Source organism: Aphis gossypii, chromosome X (genome assembly GCF_020184175.1).
Source record: "Aphis gossypii isolate Hap1 chromosome X, ASM2018417v2, whole genome shotgun sequence".
Lineage (NCBI taxonomy): Eukaryota > Metazoa > Arthropoda > Insecta > Hemiptera > Aphididae > Aphis > Aphis gossypii.
This window is the reverse complement of record NC_065533.1, coordinates 22,784,905-22,791,017: the sequence shown is the minus strand read 5'-3', so window position 1 is coordinate 22,791,017 and position 6,113 is coordinate 22,784,905.

The following is a 6,113-nucleotide window of genomic DNA, read 5'->3' as shown; positions in this document are numbered from 1 at the left end:
TTTTATAGAAACTTTTTCCTTTTCCATGAAAAGTTCCAAGCATGTAAAAAAAAAACATACATCTTTTTAAAGATAAACTAATTATAGTAGTTCAGAACCTAAGATATTACTTTTCAATGTAAATATAAATTAATCATTAATGTAATGAAAAAAATACTAATTAAAGTCTTAAATAAATAAAGTCTTACTGATATTTCTTATAAATAAATCATCGTTAAATTAATTTTGTTATTATGAAATTAATACATTTTTGAAATATAATATTATGTAATCTACCTACGTAATAAGTAAGACCACAGTATATCATAAATATAGTATTAGTCTCCACTATCGGGCACTAATGGGGCGACAAAAATATCAAGTTGCGAAGAACATACACATCTAATACACCGTTGTAATAAATCTTATCATTACGGCAGTCAAACACTTTATTTTTATTTTTCGTCGACGACTCAAACAAAAAATATTATGTAACGTGGCTCGTTGTTTGCAATGATATAAATAAAAACTACATCAAGTAACGTTTGCATAATTTTGCATTCGTATTTAGTTAATTTAAGGAATAAAGTATTAATACCCCACATTTTAGTGTTGGCTTATACACACAATTACACATATGACTTTCACCCATTCTTAAAAAGTTGCAACTCACGCGTCAAGTGTGTATGACAGCCCCGCGGAAGACAAACACTGGGTTACCAAAAAATGTAAGTAATATAAGTACCTATATAGGTTAATACCTATTATGATGATTTCCGTTTTCTTCGTTTTCTTCCGAAAACCACTTCGCTGGTCTGTCAATGACGATCGGTATCATTATAGCGTGCACGGCGATGACTTTCTATACTGGTGTCAACAGGGAGAAATATTTACCATGTGTTTGTTTTTAAATAATTTTTATCTAGGTCACATAAAACGCGAAGGTATTCCTATGCTTTGTTTTTGTTACATAGCACGTAATAGTTACCTATTAAAAATACTATAAATTCCCGTTTATAATTTTAAATTTAAACTATCATCGCATCGTGTGTTATACACGTCCATTCAAAGTTTTAACTTAAGCCAACATGAAGGGCGCTGTTGTAATGATATCCTATTTGTTTGCTTTACTTTATGATACTAAATTTTGATCATGAGGTACCTCTACAACAGAGGTGTCCAACCTTTTGTGAAGACTGTGCCACATCATATAGGTAGACACTAGACGTTGTTGTGGGCCACATATTTTTTCTAATAATAATACATTCAAATTTAATGATTAAATTATACTCTATAATACAATAATACATTTTTTTTAAATTTTACAACAGGGAATAATAAGCAGAAATATTTTTACAAGTATTAATATTTAGTAGTTTAATTATAAGTACACAGACAAATATATATATTATATATAATTAATTCATGGTTTTTAAATTGAAGTTAGGGCCGCATCAAAATCTAGCGTGGTCCGCGGGTTGGACACCCATGCTCTACAATATTGACTACACGTCTACACCTACACTACTTATATAACTCAAACTGTAACAAAACTCAAATATCATTTCAATATTCGATTTCGTAAAATATTATGTGTATAAACAACTATATAAATAACAAGTTATACTAGTCAATTTGAAATTAATAACAATGTCGGTTAATGGTTTTATTATTAATTTGTATTGTATGTACCTTTTATCTTGGAATTGTATTATGTTTTTCCATCGAAGTTTCGTAAATTAAATTTGTAACATGATTAGGTTTATAATTTTCGAAAATATGATCAGGAAAAAGTGGCGTGTTTACGGTGGTGGTGTAAGGGGTTTCTACCCTCCCTAAAACCAAAATATTTTATATAATGGTTAAAACAAAATAAAAACGAAGTACTAATATCTCGTAATTTGTATCATAAATATATAAACCCCCCCACCCCAGAAAAAAATCGTATCTACGCCACTGTTAGGAAAGATGTTTCTCGAAAACTCCAAAGAAACCACTTCTGTTGTCAATTACATAAAATACCTGTCGATATCTAATTAGTATAAAATTATTTCAACGCTTGTCAACTGGGGTATTACGTTCAAAAACTATGGTATTCACTCAAAATATATCCCGAGAAAACATTTCAGAAGAAAAATAACTATGTGAATAATGAATATTATCCACACCTAAATTATAACTTTTAACTTTTAATAATATAGTATTGACTTTTTTTATCAAATATTTTACAGTCAACATTGTTAGATATAAGAAAAACTCATTAAACATATTTTTATGTTATATCGATTGTCAGATTATATATGTATAACTTATTTACTTATGAATAATAAAACAAATATAATTAAAATAATATTTTAGGTAGGTACAATGTACGGTTACAATACTTGGATAATAATAATGAACCATTATAGAAACGATTTACGAAAAATTGTAGTTTGATCTAAACATTTAATTACATAATGATTAGGTAAGAGCACATGGTACATATAAAGTATATTGTGCATACATATATAATATATCTTCTCATACTCGCTTATCTGAGGTAATATATTTGTTGAATCATTTGAATATGAGATTTTATTAGAACACTTATTTTTTTTTATTACAAACAACGGATGTATAAAATATGGTGAAAACATTAAAATTATGAGTTGTGATGTTAAAATTATAGATATTAATATGTTTTTTCTTGATTATTTGTTTTGTGGGGATTTTTGCTTGGTTATTCTTACTATATACAGTCGTTTTTAATATAGATACAGTAAAGTGTACGGGTTTATCGATCGGCCACCACCGAGGAGAGGGGTAATGTGAGACAATGCGAGAATTTGGGAAATCGCTTTACCACGCGCACGTGTAAGTCACACTCTAAAATTGTTTTTTTTCTCGATATTATTCGTACGAATACGACACAAGAATAGCGAAGTGACGACCGAATCGTTTTCACGTTGTGTCGTGACAGCGACGATGGTAACGATAGTATAATAATATTTAGGTACTTATCTAATATTATTTATTGCACCAGCCGACGGCATCATATGGTCATTCTACCGTTAAATTCTCGTATTTTGTTCTTTTTGTTCTAGATGGACGAATAAAAATACAACCAAATTACCAAAATACAGACGACAACGAGACAATTGAGTGGTGACGACATTAACAATTTCAAAACGATGATAAAGCTATGGAATTTTTTTGTAAGTTCATTCTGCTTAGCAGATCCGATATAGTCGAGGTCATATTAATAACAGACGATGGGTATAGATTTCAATTTATTATTCGTTGCCGATTATTTTGTATTGTAGTTTTCTTGATTTTCTCGGAAATTATTAGAGAATTTAAAAAATGATATCCTTTGTAAAATATCATTATTCATATTCAATACCTAATGCAATATTATATTATTGTAATATTGTAAAAGAAGAACTTACTAAAAAGTTATTTTTCAAGAATGAAAATCACTTACCTTTTTGATTTAGAACCAATAATCTCGGTTACCTCTGAATGAAATACAAAAGTTTTTTGACATAATATTATTTAAAATACGTCGAACAAACATTTTTACATAGTACTCTCCTCCATTTATTCGTGTAAACTTTGTAATTTTTTTTCCCGTGAATATTTAGTGCTCAGTTCTTGTGAATTTCTGATCAGCTTATTGTGATTCCAACTATATCCATTTTCCGGGAAAGTTAAGCTCGTGGAGGATTTGGCTAACATGAAACCTAAAGCAGGAATTAAGTTCAGGTCAGGTTTAAGGTCAGGAAATTAAGTACTAAATATTCGTGTTAAAAAAACGTGTAAAATTTAGATCGAAGCGGTAACATAATATTTGTATATTTTTTATAGTGTTTCTAAGGGATATCTGACGGGCGTGTAACAGTGTATATTTCATCTGTCTTATTATTATTATTACTACAAGTATTGATTAGTAATATTTATTTATGTGCACACAAGATATTTACACCCCCATATAATTTATACGTAAGTCGGACACATTATACAATATACATAATACACAGCTAGAGGAGGTATAGCTGTTGCCCTCCCGTAAACTTCTAGAGCACAGTGCCATTAAATTGTTCAAGGAAACCTACTCGTAAGTACGGCGTGTTTTTGCGTTGAATTTGATGTCCGTTAATGATATTATTATATCGCGTGTGTATAGCATATATAATATATATATATATATATATATATACGTGCGCGTGTGTGTGAATATTACGGTAGGTACTATAAAAGGTTGAGGCACGTGTATTTTACGGCGATGGTGGTGGCGGATTGGCCACCGGAAAACCGGTAGAATTCCCTGCGGACCGACACCGATTTGAAATACTATGTTACACGGGGTGTTTCGTATAGTGAGATACCTACATATTGATGTAGAAAAAGTTTGAAGTTCAATAGTGATTTTTTATTTCAGTACGTCCAAAATTAAAACTATTATTGATATTATTATTTTCGTTTTTTTTTTTTTTAAAAAGGTGACATGGTAATGTTCGATTGTCTTCATATTATTATAAAGTTGTCAATAGTTGTAGTACGAATTTGATTTTCTGTAACTGGTAACTGTAAAATATCATATTATAATATTATTTGAAGATTTAAATAACTATACGTTAAGCAGATTATATTATATTCATCACGGTATCATTTCTCGTATACATACGAGATAATATTTATCAGCTCTATGTGATGTGACTGTAGTAAAGAAGTTATATTTGACCATTTTTTTATCGAATTAATTTAACTCGTAGATCAACTACTCTAAAACGGATCACCCAGTATAGTATATACTGTACAAGTATAATATATTGTGTATATAATATTATATATATATATAGATGATCAGTTATTACGCCGAGGGCCGTTTGAAATCGAATTTCCCCAGGCCAACATTTTCATGTTTAAATGGAGATACGAATCCGTCCATAAAAAAAAGGTATTTAAATTGTTATAGTATATATACTTTAGAAATACACTTGATAAAGAGTAATTATGTATATGCATAGGTACATAAAAGGTTAGGTATCGTATCGATAAAAATACTCGGGTGAGAATACAAAAATAAATTATATTTGTATTTTATACTGGTAAAAATCGATTTTTTTTTAGAATTATTTTTATTATTATTTAATGCATACCTCTTAACAAATACCAATAACGTTATGTTAATAGTTATATATACTCTCGCCACTGAAATTGGGGAGTTTTTTAAATCATATTTTAAAACTTGAAAAATAACAATATATTATATATCTTACATAGATGACGAATCGATTGCTACATAATTTGTTAGAAAGTTATTCCAATAATATTCTATATGTGGTAAAGGAATTATTATTTTTTTTTTTTACAATATTTAAATAATATAATCGAATTTCATACATTGAGCCAAATGGAAAATAAATATATACTATTAGCATACGCTTTACAATATTATATGTTAAGTTCATATACATAATTTTATTCATACTATTATTCATTAAAATATAATATATATTGTTAATTAGGGGTCCCAGTGGGTAGTGGCCGTAGATAATGTATAACTAAAAATGACATAAAGATAGTGAAATATTTACTGTTCATTGTATTAATACAAATTGGACGAGATTTGGTCATCAACAGGTGGTTTGTTTTTATTTGGAATAAATATGCAATATTAAAAATAATAACCATACTCAGTACTTAGTAGACGCATTACGTGAATCATTAGAGAAATGTAAGAGTACAATATTAACACGCGACAGTGGAGAACAGAAAATTAAACTATTTTTTTTTTTTTACTAGCCATTAGCTATTATTGTTCAACAATATAATATAATGATCTCAATTTTCATAATATTATTACATATGCTAATAAATATTTTATGAAACATATGTTTTTCTTTAAATTTTCAAAAAAAAATTTATATTTTACTAATTTTATGTAATATAGTATATTTTTTCTATGATCCAAAAACATTGCAGTTATTTTATTATTAACGTTTAATTATTGTAATGGTATATATATATTATATATTATATTTATAACATATTATAAATATTATTTTTATTAACTTTAATTTGATTATTCTTTCCATAAATATAATAGGCAACATAATTAATTAATATTATAATTTTTTTAAAAATAT